We start from the raw sequence: 16,718 nt of genomic DNA, 5'->3' as shown, positions 1-16,718 counted from the left end.
CCCAGGTAGAAGACAAAAAGAGAACTCTCTCAGGATCCCTGTACCCCTCCTCCTAATCCCTCCTGAGGCCGAGGCATGGACCTGTACCCTAATCATACCTCACCCACCCACCCCCGACCCCTTTCTGTCTACTCCTGGGGCTGGTTTCTGTGACCTACAAGCGAAACAGACTTAATAAATACCAGTAGGACTGGCTGGCCCAAGCTTGTATAGTTAGCCTCTTCATTCTTATGACAAAGAAAGCCTGTGGAAATGTTCCAGATTAAAGGAGTTTAAAGAAATGAAGGCTGGGGATGCCAGGGGCCAACACGTAAGATGACAGGTAAGAAGTCTGCCCCCCAGCCTTCCCCAGCTGGGGAATCACACAGTGACCAAGCTTGGAGCCCTGGACAGAGAGGACTGGCTCCGAAAGCCAGTTTCCTCCCTTCGAAGCTTCGAGATCTGAGCAGACAGCTTAACTCCTCTGAACCTCGGTATTCCTTGTCTGTACAATATTTAATTATACAGGCTCACCGTCCTTTTTCCAAACTCTCTGGAGCCAGATACAATTTAGGTCTCCCAGATCTTAGAAACATACAGTGCATTTACTAGATGTTACGTATCACCCCCAGCATTTTTCTACAGAGAGATGTGTTAGATGAACACTCACGTGCTGCGGGCCAGAGAAATCAAACAATAAACTGTCTCGCATCAGTTCAGCTTCGGCTCTGTGATCAAATGAGTTTGCACGAAACCAAAGAAAAAATTCAGTTTTCGGACTTTGGAGTGTTTGTTTGCTTTGGTTTTAGATTTTTGTTGTTGTTGTTGCTGTTGTTGTTGTTATTTGTGGATTCAGCATTGAGGCTTGGGGGCCGTGGCCCTGTATCTATCTTGCCGGATTATTGTGTGAATACACAGGTTAATCCAGGGACAGCACTTTGCACAAGGTCTGTTACCGCCTACGATCACATCAGTGCATGCCTGTGTCTCTCACTAGGCTGCGAGCTCCTTAAAACCCAGAGATATTACCTTAGTCGTTTCTCAATTCACCTGAACACCCAATGAAGTGCTTTGTGCACGGCAAGGTTTGAATAAATGTTTCTTAAATGGATAAATCCAGTTTCAAAGGTAAATTGTTTTCTGCATTCAAAACACCATGGATCCTTGCAGATTCCCTGCAGGGGACAACTATTTGATCATTTGAAGATGTACACATGTAGGAATCCAGATGGTAACATCCTTATTCCTTTCAATGCATCTTTTTTTTTTTTTTAATGTTTATTTATTTTTGAGAGAGAAAGAGTACAAGCGGCAGGGGCTGGAGGCGCGTGGGTTGCAGAGAGAGGGGGAGACACAAAACCCAAAGCAGGCTCCAGGCTCTGAGCTGCCAGCACAGAGCCCAAAGTGGGGCTCGAACCCACGACCCACATGATCCTGACCTGAGCCGAAGTCAGATGCTCAACCGACTGAGCCATCCAGGCGCCCCTCAGTTCATCTTTTTAAAGCATCCTTTATGATATGATGTCCTCAGAACTTTAAAAAACAAGTCAAACGATAGCGATAACAGTATAGCAGCTTACATTTAGTGAGGGGACGGTAACATGCCAACTGCTTTCTAAAGAACTTTATATGTATTAACTTATTTGCCTCCGTCAACCTTTTTATTCATTTGTGTTTTGTTTTGTTTTGTTTTTTTTAATTTGCCCATTTTACTGATACGGGAGCAAGGCAGGCACCTTGCCTACAGATACACAGACAGTAAGTGACAGCTTTCGACCAGGCCATCGGACCCCACAACCTGTGCTCCCAAGGCCTCCCACGGAAGGTGAGCACAGAAACCCTTTTAGCCAAATCTTATGGGTTGAGTTGCGTCTCCCCTCCGTGGCCAACTCTCCGTGAAAGATAAAGTCCTGACCCCCAGTATCTGTGAATGTGACTTTATTTGGCAATGAGATCTTTGCAGATGAGCAAGTTAAAACGAGGGAGTGGTTGGGCCCTTGCCCAATATGACTGGTGTCCTTATAGAAAGGGGACATTCAGGGGCGCCTTGGTGGCGCAGTCGGTTAAGCATCCGACTTCAGCCAGGTCACAATCTCGCGGTCCGTGAGTTCGAGCCCCGCGTCAGGCTCTGGGCTGATGGCTCAGAGCCTGGAGCCTGTTTCCGATTCTGTGTCTCCCTCTCTCTCTGCCCCTCCCCCGTTCATGCTCTGTCTCTCTCTGTTCCAAAAATAAATAAACGTTGAAAAAAAAAAAAAAAAAGAAAAAGAAAGGGGACATTCAGACATACGGACACACACACACAGGGAGGCCACCACTTAACATGAAATTGGAGACGGGGAGGCTTGTACAAGCCAAGGAATGGCAAAGATGGCCAGCGAACCCCCGGCAGCTCGGGGAGAGTCCTGGAACCGATTGTCCCAACACCTGGGTTTCAGCCTTCCGGGCTTTAGAACTGTGAGACATTTCTGTTTCTTAAGCCACACAGTTGGAAGTACTTTGTTAGCATCTAGGCCCAGGAAACCAATACGAGTGCATTAAGCCGATAAATCCGCTGGAACCAGCAAAGCCAATGTGTCCTGAAAGTCCTGCAAAGAAGCACATGTAACACACTCTTGCTGGAACGACAGCAAGAGACCCAGGACACCAAGAGGCTTCTCACTCACTGGCGTATCGCCAAATCCTCCTTTCTGGCCTTTGAGTGACTACTTCTTCCAAGTCAACCAAAAAAAGAAATGAAGAGAAAGCACATTTCCACGATTCGGAGATGAGAGCTGACAGCCAAGGACCACGGCCAGCGCCTCCTGGCCCTTCCGTGGCTGCCAGCGGGAGACAGAAGTGGCCCCATGTGGGACAGCAGAACAGGAGTCAGGGATTGGGGTGGGGGGGTGCGGCGGAGAAGCAGGTCTTTCAGACCCCAGGGCCTTGGCTTCACCCTTCAGCTGTCACTCACGGCAAACCTATGGCTACCCCAATATGAAAAACCTCAAAGAGATTATACACGCATTGGGATGAGACTGATTACCATCTGACTCTGTGGTTCCCGATAGAGTTCAGGGTTTAGTCATCTGAGGCCTTCTGATCTAAATCTCTCTGCTCATGTGCCTGTCACACTGGGGCTCTGGGCATACTCCCCTCCCCCACCCCCAGGCTCCTGTCCCTGCGAGCACCTAAACGGAAAACCCGTGCCTCCTGATGGATTCTGAAAGCTTGGCAGCAGGTAACTACGCCTTGAGGGGTGCATGGTAGATCCGGTTACTGACCCGATCTGGGCTGAGTTTTACACTCAGGGTTACTTCTTTCGGAAGTCCCTATCACTCAATCACCTTGGTAATTCCAGACGCCCATCAGGGGTTTTGTTTCCGGAGAGGAAAGCCAACCCCGGGGCTCGCAGAAGTCCTGGAGAAGGCTTCTGGGCAGGGAGCCTACCATGAGTGGGAAAGCCCCCTGGTCTCTGGCCTGAACCGGGTTGTAGAAACGCTGAAGAGGTGGACAGGTGTTAACTCTAAAGAGGAGATCCTGTGTCTCCCCAAAGGCTGACACACTGAGAAAGAAATGGAATCATTAGGCCCAAATGGGTAGCAAGCCAGACATCCCGCTACCCCCCCGTCACCAGTGCCCCACACGGGCCACCTGACATTCTGTCAGAACAGAGGAAGCCCAGGCAGAAGGGAAAAAAGTGTGTCTGCTGAATTCAGGACAGTCACCTACACGAACAGCAGCGTTCCATCAGGAAGAGCACAGAGGGTCCAGCTGTCCCCATCCTGCCTGCCCTGCTGTGTTCATACACCTACCCTCAGGAATCTGCTAAAAGGGAGGAAAACGAAGAGCTGAAGATCTCACCCGACCGGCCAGGTGGTCGTGGTTGAACACCTACCTGCCTGGTCAGCACTCTGTGGACAGCATTTTCAAACAGTATGAGAGTTTAGGGACCCATTCCTCCAGCTTGATTGCTGCTTACTCTTAACCTATTGCTGGCCATGACTTTGGCACAGCAGGCCTGACAGGCCGGGGCTTTCCTGGTTCAGCCCAGCTCGGTCCCGGGAAGCCCTCATCCCGAGAAGGTGAGTCTCAAAGGTGGCCCATTGCATGGCCGCCCTATCTCTCAGGAAGCTCCAGAGGGTTGAGAGGAATCTTCTTCTTATAGATTGGTTTCGTTTTTTAAAAATATGAATGAATGCTGTCTGACAGATCAGGTTTATTCCACTTTCTTTGAGCCATTGAATACAGGCTAATGTTTAAGCTACCCATAGCGGCCACCTCTAATCCTTTCTAGAAAAAAAGCATGAATCTAAATAATATACAGGCAGATCTCAATGGCTCTCTTACTGCAGATGATCGATGCTGAACAGAGTGTTAGGCTAACAGTGTTAGCCTCGAGCTTCACAGACCAGGGCACCTGTACCCCCTGCCCAGACAAACACACCAGGCATATGGTAGCCTCCTGGGAATAAAAGTTGATCTAATCATACAGTCACAGGAATGTGGGCATGCAGAATGGAGAGTTCACGTGAATTTTTGAACTAAGACCTCGTCATCCCTGCTGGGCATGCTGAGCTGTGCCCCTCCCCCGCTCCGGGGGACCTGGGCAGAGGAGTGTGGGGAGCACCACGCAGGGACACGTTCCCGCTCCTCTCTGCTCTCGTGACTAGTAGGTGACTTAGGGGCCAGCCCACATGGGAAAATCAAAGACGGGGCTTTCTATCGTAAATTTGAGCCAAAAAGGCAATGCTGCCTACGGCACGAGGCGGTGCAGACCAGAGACACACGTGCCCGACGAGGAAAGAGGGAAAGACTGCACGGGGAGCTCAACCTGCCCAGACACGCTCCCGCCTGTGGATCCTGGCGCAGACTTGCCAGAAGCAAACGGGCACCTGCCAGGGATTTCAGAAGTGACCCGGATTTGCTGTGATTTTCCAGAGCCTAAAATGGAGGAATGGTCTCTAGAAAGTTCTACAGCCCGTAAAACTACACCCTACAGATAGCAGGTGCTCAGGAAATGTGTGGGGGTGATGATTAATAGGCCTGCCACCAGCAGAGAGTCAAACGGGGCATGTGGCCCCCCCGGCCACCAGTGGTACCTGATATGACGCAGTAGGGCCCAAGAGTCTCCGTTTGTAACCAGTTTCTTGTCCGTCCCAATTCAGGGTCCTCAGAAACACTGAGAAACTGGTGCAGAGAACAAGACATACGCACAGGGAATGATGGAACTGGGGCTCTGGGTCTGGATGACACCACACTTGCTACTTCTATGCCAGGCTCTTGATTATTGATTATTGATGGAGAGTACAGATTTCCCGCTAAGTGTTAGCATCCATCTGTAACACATTCCTGCGGCTGGATGGGATTGAGAGTAAGCAAGCCATCCTTGGTATATAGGGTTGTTGTTGTTGTTTTTTTTTTAATTGATTTATTTATTTTGAGAGAGAGAGAGAGAGAGTGAGAGAATCCCAAGCAGGTTCTGGCGGTGCCAGCACAGAACCTGACGCGGGGCTTGAATTCACAAACTATGAGATCACGACCTGAGCCAAAATCAAGAGTCGGACGCTCAACCAACTAAGCCACCCAAGCGCCGCCTCCTTAGTATAGTTTTAAACTGGACTTTATAACTTAAATTCTTTGGAAGTAGCTGCCAGCCTAATCTCGCAGGAAAAATAAACACGGAGATTTCACTGGCTCTCAGCATCCTTAAATCACTAGCTTGGGCCACATCAGAGACAAGCCTTCCGACGAAACCAAAACGTATTTTCTATCCAGGCAACAGCAGAGGTTCCAGATGTAATTCCTGGAATTCAGACTGGGATCAGTGCTTCGAAAGGATGATTTCACTCCTATCCCGTCCCACAAGCCTAGAGGCCTTGGCTCACCCAAAGGGAACAAAGGACAATTAAAATACAAGTCTAATTGATTGCTTCCCAGTCCCTTGGCCCCGTTTTCCTCCTGCATATTTTTTAAACCTCCTCTGTATTATTTATCATCTAATAAACCATTTCCAAACTCCTTTGAAATAGAGATGTAATCAATAATGCTCTCCCCCACTGAACTCATCAGGCGATGTGGTGTGGTGGAGAGGTCAGGCTGATCTTGACTACAGTCCCAGCCCCTCCTATGAGCTGTGTGGCCTTCAGCAAGTGACCTAAACTCTCTGGACCCAACCTTCCTCCTTTATGAAATGGGGCCAATGCCTGCATTATAGGGTCACTGCAATGATAAAAACGAGGTGAACCTGTTTTGTGGGGGTGGTATGGCCCTGATTATCATCACCAAGATGATAAAAGATTCCATCACTCCTCAGGCAAGAGAAAGAAAAAGATTCCATCACTCCTCAGGCAAGAGAAGGGAATCTAGAGGAAGATGAGGGGGAGCATTTGTGATGGGATTGTGGTGAGAAGAAAAGCCCAAAGGACCGCCATGGTGGTAACCAATAGATCAGACCAGCGTCTCCTCAAAAGCAAGATGGGCAAATGAAGAAAGGGGCAGGCGGGAAGGATCCAGAGATTCTGTCCCGTCTTTACCAACTGTTAGGAGTTGAATTATGAGTCTTCAAAGACGTTGAATCCTATCTCCCAGTACTTCAGAGTTAACCTGAAAATAGGGTCTTTGCAGATGATCAAGGTACGATGAGGTCATCCAGGTGGGCCCTAGTCCAATGTGACTGGTGTCCTTCTAAAATGGGGACAGTTGGACACAGGCACACGTACAGGGAGAAGGTCGTGGGGAAATGAAGACAGAGGTGGGGAAATGAAGACAGAGGTGGGGATGATGGCATCCACGAGCCAAAGAAGACCAGAGAGTCAGCGAACTACCAGAAGCAGGTCAGAGGCATGGACTAAAGTCTCCCTCACAGCGCTGGGAAGGAAGAAGCAACCCACCTCATGCCTTGCCCTGGGATTTGCAGCCTCCAGGACTGAGAGACAATAAACTTCTGTCATTGAAGCCTCCCGTTTTGTTACAGCAGCTCCAAGAAACTAATACGCCAATCAGCCGTTGGATGCTATTATTACTGTCATGATTAACTATCGTACTTCAACGCTGCTGGGCACAAGACCGATGCTGAGGAACAATGTCTGCGGCTCACGCCTTCATGGTGTCGTCCGATTACGGTCTAGACTTCTACAGCTCTCTTCTATACCTCGGGGCCCTTCCCCCACCACCGAGGCTCACGCTTGGTACCAGGTTAACAGGCCTGAACATATCCTCCCCACTCACAGAATCCGTTCTGGAACGCTCCTCCACTCCAGCCTGTGCCAACTCTGAAGCACTGACTGGTCTATCTGTTCCCACTTCCCTCCTCCAGGGCCCCAGGACAAGCCCACCCTGGTGCCATCTTTGTCAGTAATGGTCCCACCAAATTCTGTTCCCTCTGAACTCAGACGTGGAATCCAAGCAACTTGCTCCCTAAAGGGGGGGAATCAAGTTAGGACAATAGCTGAGTCTGGCAGAGAGCCTCATATCTCTAAAGAATATGCCTACATCTCTCTCGCACTCTCTCTTTTAAAATACTTATCTTTAAGAGAGCGTGCGCGTGAGCAGGGGAGGGGCAGAGAGAGAGAGGGGCACAGAGGATCCAAAGAGGGCTCCACGCTGACAGCAGTGAGCCCCATGCAGGGCTCGAACCCACGAACCCTGAGATCACGACCTGAGCCAAAATTGGAGGCTCAACGAACTGAGCCACCCAAGCGTCCCCTACATCCCCAATTCACAGGTCCCCTCTCCACTTTCTTCTGTGATAGATGCTCCCAATAGGGTTCTAACACTACTTTATCCCCTCTAAAAACCACGGTGGTTAAATTTAATCATAGACTCGTGGAGGATGGTTGGAAACACCTCCACAAATTCCTTTAATGTCCCTCCCATCAAGAGGGGTGATCTATATCCCCTCACCTTGAGCCCAGGGCCTCTGTAACAGCCGCAGTGAATAGAATGAGGCAGGGTGACGATGGCATGACTTCTAAGCCTGGGTTTGAAAAGCCACACAGTAGCATCTGCTGGGTTCTGGGACGCTCGCTCTGGGAACGTCCAGCTACTCTGTCAAAAGTCCAGCTACCCCCCAACATCTGGTGGGGAGAGATGCGAGAGAAGGTGGTGGGGAGCTGAGGAGCCCCACCCGTTCCAGCCCCCCTGTTGATCTCCTCTTCCCTGCCCAGGTGTGGGCAGGAATCTTCCAGAAGATCCCAGGCCTGTCCGCTATCAGACTGCAGCACCAGGAAGAGAGACCCTGAGTGAGAACAATCTAGCTGAGCCCAGTCACCTCTAAGTTGGTGAGCAAAAGAAATGATTATCAGGGCACCTGGGTGGCTCCGTCGGTTGAGCGTCCGACTTCGGCTCAGGTCATGATCTCGCGGTCCGTGAGTTCCAGCCCCGTGTGGGGATCTGTGCTGACAGCCCCGAGCCCGGAGCCGGCTTCCGAGTCTGTGTCTCCCTCTCTTCCTGCCCCTCCCCCGCTCGTGCTCTCTTTCTCAAAAATAAACATTAAAAAAAGTTTAAAAGAAAAAAAGAAATGACTATCACCGGTTTTTTGCTGCTAATGGACTCAGCCACTGTTTTCGAGAGATACGTCAGCAGCTCTCGTTTATCATCACGACTCTGTGTTGAGTGTTTGTCCATCAGGGACACACACGGCGGTCCCGCGCCCCCCGGAAGGAAGCTCATCCCTCCGGAAGCCTCTCCTCTCCCCTCCCCTTCCACCTCCCACTTCTGCCTTCGGTGGGTCCACTTGTCCACGGCCTGTGTTTACTACAGTGACGTCCTGCCCACCAGCCACAGCGGGTCCTACCACCTCGGCTGGCCTCCCTGCCTCTGGTCGCCCGCCACCTCCAGGCTCTCCCGCGCTGCCGCTGAGGGACCGGTCTTCCCAGCACGGAGCTGGTGGTGACCCTCCCCACCGCCCGGACGGCACTCTGCTCCTTGGGCTGCTGGCTTTGACAACAGTCAGTGCTGTTCGGCGCCTCCAGCTCCACCGCCTGCCCGTCACCCCACACTCCAGCCGAACTCACGTCCTCCCCAGGCCCCTTCCCTGAACACGCCAAGCCCATCGCCGCCCGCTACTCCCTTGCTGGCAAAGCTGTCCTGGCTCAGCCTCCGTTCAAATGTCACTTCTGTGGACAGTTTAATGGAACTTCTATAAAGATCCCCTCCGGGCCCCGACACCCTGGCCCCCTCCTTTCCCAGGCTCGCAACAGCCTGTCGCTCTGTACCACAGCGTGTCCCCCAGGGGACTAGGAGCTCTTCGAGGGCAGGACCCCAACTCGTTCCGCCTCTAACAGACTCGAAGTAAGTGTCTGCCGCATCGTTGCCGAAGCCAACTTTAGTCAGTGCCGCAGGCTGCCTTCCCAGAGGCCACAGGCTCCTGGCGCTGGATGGAGAGGTTTCCAAGGAGAGATGAAGGCAATCGGATCACCCCCCTGGCCAGCCCCGGAATCTGCCTTGGGTTTCGTTTCTCACCTCTGAGAGTAATGGGTACCAAGGACGCCCGTGTGTGTGTGGGTGACAAGGACGTCAGTGGCACACAGTGAGTCACAAGTACCCCGGGGCACCTTGAGCTCGTCATCCTTGAAGTGGAGAGGCAGCTTGCGTAGGTTTAAATGTTGACTCTGACAGTTTTTGTTTTGTTGTTTTTTTTTTAAGGTTTTATTTTTAAAAAAAAATTTTTTTTTCAACGTTTATTTATTTTTGGGACAGAGAGAGACAGAGCATGAACGGGGGAGGGGCAGAGAGAGAGGGAGACACAGAATCGGAAACAGGCTCCAGGCTCTGAGCCATCAGCCCAGAGCCCGACGCGGGGCTCGAACTCACGGACCGCGAGATGGTGACCTGGCTGAAGTCGGACGCTTAACCGACTGCGCCACCCAGGCGCCCCTAAGGTTTTATTTTTAAGTAATCTCTACACCCTACGTGGGGCTCAAACTCACAATCCCGAGCTCAAGAGTCCCACTGACTGAGCCAGCCAGGTGCCCCCGCTTTGTTCTGTTTTTGTGTAATGTCTCTTTGATTTCCCAACGTCAAAATGGTGCAGTGGTAGCATGGGAGATGGGCTTTGTTAGATCCCCCCCCGACATAAATGCAACCCGTTTTGCCACAAGAACAAATTTCTGCCACGTGCAGGCTTAATTCTCACCACCACACTCTGAGGAAGTGAATTATCTTCATTCACGGCTAGAAAAACAGAGAGGTTAAGTAACCTGCCCAACGTTACACAGCTGGGAACTGGCCAGAGTCAGAACCCGAACCAGCCGTCTGGGCTATTAAATTGCTGCGCTGCCTCTCGGGGCGCCTGGGTGGCTCTGTCGGTGAAGCATGCGACTTCGGCTCAGGTCATGACCTCTCGGTTGGTGAGTTCAAGCCCTGCGTGCAGGTCTGTGCTGAGAGCTCGGAGCCTGGAACCTGCTTTGGATTCTGTGTCTCCCTCCCTCTCTCTCTCTCTCTCTCAAAAATAAATACAGATTCAAAAAAAAAATTGTTTTAATTGCTGCACAGGCAACTTCAGGACTGACAAGCTGAGTGCAGCCTGCTGTGTCCCGGGGTCCTGGTGACTCGCTACACCCTCCTTGGTACACGCAGACGGTACATGGGGCACACGCTGGCATCCTTCCGAGAGGTGGGCAGGCCGGTCCTCCCCTTGCCTGCTTTCTTGGTGGCGGCTGAGCCTGGCTTCTGTGCTTTCTGGGGGAGATGGGGGGGCTGTGGGGCGAGATGGACGGATGGAGAAGGAGGCTTCTTGCTCTCTGGACTCAGGGGGAGGGAATCCTCGGTGGGGGAGAGGGGTGTGCCCCGTGAGAACCAGATGAAGGAGGAAGACAGCAGCACACTGCTCACAGATTCAGCCAACAGGAAACAGTTGCTGCAGGAGAACCGGGCGGGTGTGCGGGCGTGTGGGGGCAGAGTGGTGCCGCCCTGCTCTGGAGGGTGGAAGGTGTGAGCTGACAGTGGATGGAAAAACAAGGCGGGGGGGGTGGGGGGGGTGGGGAAGGCTGCTTTGGCTCATTAGTCAACGGAGTCACAGCTGCGAGGGCTGACACAGGACACCCAGGGCACTTCGGATGGCACTGTGACAAGGTCTGCACACGGCCAGGCCTGGTGGGGGGGGGGGGGGGCAGACACAGCCCATCCCTCTTACATAGGGGGAGGGGGGCACCCTCCCTCCTTCCCCAGCGGCTCTGGCTCAGTGCTGTGACAGGAGCAAGCCTGGTGGGCTTATGCACACACAGAGAAAGCAAGGAAGAAACCAGATGAATGCTCCCAGCAGCCTGGGGCCATTTAATTCCAACCAGGGGCTGCTTATTTAGGGCCTTTCCTAGAATTCCGGCCTCTCTTTCAACCCCTCCCATCAGAGCCAAAATCTACTGGCAGAACCTCTCCCATCGCCGCCGGGCTCAGCACAAATCACCGGGCTGTGAGCTTCTCACCGAGCTCACCTCCAGTCCGGTCAACAGCAAGCGCCTGGGAGAAGAAATCACTTTCCGAAAAGTAAAATGAGCTCTTACCTGCCCCAAACCCATCCTGAGTCAAGGTTGATTATTACCGGAGGTTTTTTTTTTTTGTTTTTTTTTTTGGGGGGGGGGGGGGTGGGAGGGGGAGAGAAAGAGAGAGGAAGAAATCACCTCTTCTTCAGTCCTTTCCTGGGCCCCTAATTTTCCCAGCCAGGCCTTGAGGTCAGCGAAATAATGGGCCTTTTGAAATTCTAACTGCTAGAATTTAAACAAATTCTGTCTTCCTCGAACATAATCACCAGCTGTGTAAACCACATGCCCCAAAAATAACGCGCACCCACCCTGACGGTTAACCGATGCACCCAAATTCCCACTGCCGTGTTCCTCTGGGCCCAGACACCTGGTCTGGAGAGAGGAGAGAGCGGACCACCTCGTGTTCGGGTTACAGATGCCACCAGCAGAGCTCAGCAAGTCTGTGAGGATGAGCTGCTAAGATTTCATTAAGCAGAAAGCATCTCTCTTTTCAGACTGTCAAGTCACACGGGTGAGCGGTTAAGCAACTGTAAGGGAAGAAGGGAAAGGTTTCTTAAGGAGCATTTAAAAATGCAGAGCGCGTTACCTGTAACACCGCCCAGGGCGCTCAATTAACTTGTACGCCCCACGTCAGCATCCAGCCTGGCTTTCCTGGCCACCAGAATCCAGAAAGCTGGAGCTAGCAGGCACGGTGGCCATCACGGAGTCCAGCATCCCAGTTTATAGAGGCGGCACCCAAGGCCTGGGGGTGTGGGACCAGGGCGTATGGCGAGGGAAGGGGCTCACTGCCCTACAGCTGGTTAGAGGCAGAAGCAGGGAGGTATCCCAGGTGTGCGCTGTCCAGGACAGGAGCCACTAGCCAGACGCAGCTACTCACATTTAAATCAATTAAAATGGAATAAAATAGGGGCGCCTGGGTGGCTCAGTCGGTTAAGCGTCCGACTTCGGCTCAGGTCACGGTCTCGCAGTCCGTGAGTTCAAGCCCCGCGTCGGGCTCCGTGCTGACAGCTCAGAGCCCGGAGCCTGCTTCAGATTCTGTGTCTCCCTCTCTCTCTGCCCCTCCCCCTCCTGCTCGGTCGCTCTCGTTCTCTCTCAAAAATAAATGAACATTAAAAACAAAAATAAAATGGAATAAAAGATAAAATTCACTTCCTCATTTGCCTGCCCATGGCTCATGTGCTCAACAGACACATGGGGTCTGTGTTGGACAGGGCAGAACAGAACATTTCCATCATCACAGAAAGTTCTACTGGACGGTGCCACTTAGAATCACAAGACTCTCCAAGTTCTTTCACTTCTCCAGGGTCTGGGTCTCATTTTTACTGCAGGTTTCCACCCATGAAGCATCGTGAAATCGGTTCAGTGGGACAGAGCCAGCTTTCCTTATCCATAATGAAATAGAAGAGAATAGAAAATATCATAGTGCATCATTTGCCAATGAAATATGGGTAATGCCAGGTAATTATTCAGTTGTATGCAATTTTATTGATACACATAACACATTATCTATATCTATGTATTCATAGTTGTATACCCACTCGACCACGGTGTAAATGTATTCCTTCCTACGGGTCAAAGTCAGAGAACGTCAGGCCCTCTCATTATAGTGGGATCCTTGTCTCTAGATATTTAAGTATTTTTGCCCCCATTCCTCTTCCCCTTTTCCAGATGATTCAAATCACAAGACAGTGAGACAGAATGCTTGCTCCATAGCACCACACACGGGTTTTTCTCCAGACCTGACTTTCCTTGTGTGTTCTTCCCTATTTGTCCGTTTCCCAGCCAGGCAAGTGGAAGGCTCAGACACTTGTCTAGGCTCCAGTGCCCGCACACATGAGCAGCAGCAGAGGGGAGGGCGGGCAGACAGACCCACTGAGCAAACACAGATTCTGTGGCTTGTGAAGTCTGGCTCTTCTACATGTATAGCAGAACCAAGGCTTGTCAGAACATCAACAGCAAAGATTAAGAAACGCCCAGACGCCTGGGTGGCTCAGTCGGTTGAGCGTCCAACTTCGGCTCAGGTCATGATCTCCCAGTCCGTGAGTTCGAGCCCCGCATCGGGCTCTGTGCTGACAGCTCAGAGCCTACAGCCTGCTTTGGATTCTGGGTCCCCCTCTGTTTATGTCCCTCCCCTACTCGTGCTCTCTCTCTCTCTCTCCCTCAAAAATAAATAAAAATTAAAGAAAAAAATTAAGAAGTGCCCAGAAATCATTCTTATTCCCCTGGACCACAACCTCCTCTATTTCCAGCTATCGTCCTATAATTCACAGAGGTCAAAAAAACCGAAATACCCCCTCCCTGTGATGGTTAATTTTATGTGTTAATTTGGCTAGGCCATGGTACCCAGATATTTGGTCAAACATTATTCTAGATGTTTCTGTGAAAGTATTTGTTAGGTGGGACTAACCTTGAAATCAGCAGACTCTAAGCAACACAGGTTATTCTCCATAATGTGGCTGAGCCTCATCTAGTCAGTTAAAGGTCTTAACAGACAAAGACTGGTCTGCTCTAAAGAAGAGGGAATTGGGCCAGCAGACTGGTCTTTGAACTTGAACTACAACACTCACTCTTCCAGGGTCTGCAGCCTGCTGTCTGGCCCTGCAGATTTCAGATTTGCCAGCATCCAGCATCTACCACGGCACAAAACAATTTCTTAAAATAAATCTCTCTCTTTATACACGCACATCCCTCATTGGTTCCGTTTCTCTGGGAAAACAGACATTTCCCTAACACACACTCATATTCTGTCCAAAAAAAGCCTCCTCATTGTTCAAGGCTCTCTCAAATATCACCTCGTCTATAAAACACCCCCTGATTTCCTCTGTTAGAATAATTTCCTCTGTTCTAATAAAGTTTGAGAATCACTGTGTTAAACAAAGCTCCTTAACTGTGAGGACCACTAAAATATAGCAAAGCCCAGTGACCACCCTCAGAGACTGATGTCATTGGTCCGGGGTACAGCCTGGGCATCAGAATGTTCAAAACCTTCCCAGGGGTTCCTGACGGGCAGCCACATTGGAGAACCTCCATAAATGAACCCCTCATTGTTATAAGAGGAATCGAGAGAGCAAAGTCAAGGGACTGTGTCAGGCCACAGAGCGAGTTAATATCAGGAACAGGACCCTACCAAGGTTTCCTGTGTCCCTGAACATGTTAATGAAAGAGAAAAAAGATCTATATGCATGATCAGCAAATTTAAAACGAAACCTGGGTCATCCAACACCCAGCTGACAAAGGACATTGTTGTCACACCAACTGTCTCCTTTGTAAAGAAGAACTGACAAGATTCTCTACGGATTGAAAGAGCCACTCAGTTTAGGCTGGATCTCAGGAACCCTTCCCATTTATAATGACCGTCAAGCACTGAAGCCCAATGTAAAAATCAGTGCTGGGAAAGACAGGAGCCATCCCCACTGCCCGGTCTAGGGTGACCCAAAAACGTCCCATGCCAACAGAGACAACACCCCCACTGGCTTCTTCCTTTTGTACTGGTCCCCGATCTCTGCTTACATAACTTCTGTGAAAGGTACAAGATGATCTATTACCACGCCTTCTTAGTGTCTTTGCCATATGGCATGGCTTCCCTAATCTGAGTTAGGAAGCAAATAGCTATTACCCTTCAAGACTCTGCCTGAGTGTTATCTTGATGCTGACCTGGTGAGGTCCACTCATCCTGCTGCCAGGGGTCACAAACAGTAACAACAGGCTTCCCTCCACTGCTTAGTCACGTCATGTGCTCTTTTAGCAAGGGTGATGACGTGTAGAGGGGCCCATCTTGGTACCAGCATGGACGTCAGTTACTCAAGGATGACAAAGTGACGTTCTCTCTTGTCCCCCTCCCTCTGGCCTCCTGTAAACTGTCCCCAGTACAATTTCAGGCGTGGAGTTGGTTGGGATGAACATCCCTTTGACACTGACATGAACATTCCTCTGACATGAATATCTCTACTGTTGCTGACAGTGCAAGAGTTCTTTTTGGGCAAAACTACATCTTTCCTTATTGCAACAGAGCACAATCTGCCTAATGAGGCATGGCAGAAAAAGCTAACCCCCAACACACACTGTGCCGATAAATTTGTGCCCAGAAATTATACTGAACTCCACAGAATTACCAGCTTGACAGCTGGTAGCAGCAACTACACATACAGATGTGTTCTCAGCAGTGACATTGACAGAAGAAAAAAAACCCATACCATCAAGGGCGCAATGCACATCAGCAGGCGCACACACACACACACACACACACACAGCTGGCAAAAAGCCTTCCCTTAAGCCACACCAATCATGCCACTTTGCCCCCAAGATAGGGTAAAACTGCTTCCTGGTATAAAGGAGAGCTATGTGTGTTTGTGAAATAGATTAAAAAAAAAAAAGTCAAACTAAACAACAATCTGGCAACAACAGTAATAACACGGTGCTTAAAAATATTTATCAAACCAAATAATTCTGGCCAGTAAGTGCCAAGTTTTTAAGTAAGTTTTACTGGAGTAGACAGACAAGGTGGGAAGTGGCAGGGACTCGTAAGTCGACTGTGGCACCTGCATTTTACAGTTAAGGAAACGAAGATCTAACAGGTGAGGTCACTTGCCCAAGGTCACACAGCTAATTCGCCGTGGTATCGGGACAAGAACCACCTGTCCGGGATCCCAGGCCAAGACACCACCATCCCCACGGCCCAGAGGGTAGCTCCAGCAGACTGTAACGAATTTTCTGAAGCTGCTTCCCATGCATACCAGTGCAGGTCTGGCTAAGTAGAAAACTTCCCGCAAAGAAATGGGGAAATGTACACACAGCAAATACATCACTCCTATATTCCTTTGGAAAGCTGAAGCCAACAAAAGCATCACTCTCCACTCTGGGCCAAATTCAGAAGCCAGTGAGAAACGATGCTACCACACAGCCCTCTTCGGGGCTGTGTTTGGGTTTTGACTGTACAAGGTTAGAATTACAAATAAATTACCCTATAACCAAGAGAGGCTACCACTCTCCCCAGATTCAGAGTCACATCCAATTATCCCCCTGAAAACCAGCAGAGCTCCTTGACCTTTATGTATCCACTTCCTACAAGATTGCTAATTTTCCCTTCGGCCAATGCTGGACCAAGTTTCGCTTCACCACAAATGTTTGCACGTGCCTGGGGAGAGCCGTCCCAGATCAAAAAAAAAAAAAAAAAAAAAATCACAGAAGGTAAGAATCAGAGTCACCCCCAACCAAACAATTTTCCCCCATGCTATTGTCTCTTTTTTTTTTTTTTTGGAAAAATAAATTTATTTTTTCCAT

At 50.3% G+C, this 16,718-nt stretch overlaps 1 protein-coding gene and 1 non-coding gene across 3 annotated transcripts in view; both read right to left on the bottom strand.

Moving 5' to 3' along the window:
* GFOD1 (glucose-fructose oxidoreductase domain containing 1) overlaps positions 1–16,718 on the bottom strand; it is a 115,614-nt gene that overhangs the window by 79,479 nt on the left and 19,417 nt on the right. The window lies entirely within an intron of this gene.
* On the bottom strand, positions 1,376–1,460 carry TRNAR-UCG. The gene has a single exon. It is a non-coding gene; the product is annotated as a tRNA-Arg (tRNA).

Source organism: Lynx canadensis, chromosome B2, assembly GCF_007474595.2.
Source record: "Lynx canadensis isolate LIC74 chromosome B2, mLynCan4.pri.v2, whole genome shotgun sequence".
NCBI classification, from domain to species: domain Eukaryota; kingdom Metazoa; phylum Chordata; class Mammalia; order Carnivora; family Felidae; genus Lynx; species Lynx canadensis.
The sequence above is the reverse complement of the archived record's forward strand: the minus strand, read 5'-3'. Positions and strand labels throughout refer to the sequence as shown.